Here is a 1,565-nt window from a genome sequence, read left to right as displayed (position 1 = left end):
GAGAGTGTTGGGCCTGTCTGTCTCACCCCAGATCCCCACTGCAGCATGAACCCCACTTGCTATGAAGATGAAGCATACGAAGATTGATGTATTACCAAGCAGCTCTTGTACTTCAGTTCAGACATTTGATTTGATGTCACAGAAAAAGGCTGCCAGGATGGTGTCAGATGCCCTAGGTGTTAACACAATCCCATGTCTCTAAGCAGACACTGCATGGGACCTACAGGAAATCCATGCCGTTTTGAGGTCATTGCTGAGGAAGCGCCCCAGGGCATCCTGAATTTCCTACATGTACCCTAATCAATTAATTCCAACACTGCCAGTAGGGAAAGTCCATCCTGATACATGCAGCGTGCTGCGTGAATGGGAGGCACATCACACCAGGCTCTGCGCTCTGTCTCTGCACACTCAAACCCTTGCAGTTCTCCTCCTACGCAATGTCTACCTCCTCGCCAGCTCATAGGAAGAGATATTGGGATAATGGTGACCTCAGGGTGGCTGGATCAAAGGCTACCCAGGCCCAGGGTCTTCTCCAGTAGTAATTTGTCCTTCTTGGAGATTAGCTAAAGGTTCCAGGTACCACTGAGACAGCTTGGGCAGCCAACCCCTCTGCTGCCAGTTTTTTCCTGCCCAGCTTTTTCTCCCTGCTGTGGCCCTTGAGCTGCAGCCTTTGCTGTCTTAGTGGCAACCTCCCTTCTCTCTTACATTGCCACCTRCTATCCAAGACAGCAGGTCACCACTTGCAATCAAAGCCTTTCTGTGCACAAGGTCTTTTTGAGAGGATTCCTGGTGCCAGATGTTCAGCTGTAGSYTGAAGCCAAAAYRCATKYCAAGAGGTGCAGCCTGGGGTGCAGCCAGTGCACATGGAGATACCCAAGGAGCCATAGGGCTGCCTTGTGGTTGAAACAACTCAGATGTGGAGCATGAGTTGCATGACTGGTGTCCTTCAATGTCACAGTACATTTTCTTCAGGAGAGCAGCAGAGAAAATGAGGAGCAGGACCTGTGAATGAAGGGCAATGTGTGTAAGTTTTCTCTGGAGAAGAGAAGGCTGAGAGCGGATCTGATTAATATGCCATGTATGTRTGTATATATGGCATGTATGTATAAGTACATGAAGGGGGAATGCTGGAAGSCAGGGACAAAKYTCTTCTCAGTGGTGGCCAAATGATAGGACCAGGGACAATAGGTGTAAGTTGAAACACAGGAAGTTCCATCTCCAGGTGAGAAGAACTTACTCACTGTGACAGTGACAGAGCTCTGGAACAGGTTGCCCAGAGAGGTTGTGGAGTCTCCTTCTCTGGAGGTCTTCAAAACCCGCCTGGATGTGACTCTGTGCCACATGCTGTAGTTGTTCCTGCTGGAGCAGGGGGGTTAGCTAGATGATTTCTAAAGATCTGTTCCTCCTTCTACAGGTCCCRTCTCCTCCTCTCCAACCTACCCAGGTGGATCGTGGAGGAAGCTGCATGAGATCGTTGAGACAGAGCAGAACTCCTGCCTTGACAGTTGCCTGGTGAGGAGGCCCCAGCGGTGCCAGGCCCGGCCTGGAGGTGCTGGCCCTGTGCC

The sequence above is a fragment of the Nothoprocta perdicaria genome, unplaced genomic scaffold (assembly GCF_003342845.1).
Source record: "Nothoprocta perdicaria isolate Ctin4 unplaced genomic scaffold, notPer1 scaffold_1101, whole genome shotgun sequence".
NCBI lineage: Eukaryota > Metazoa > Chordata > Aves > Tinamiformes > Tinamidae > Nothoprocta > Nothoprocta perdicaria.
This window is presented reverse-complemented; position numbering follows the sequence as displayed.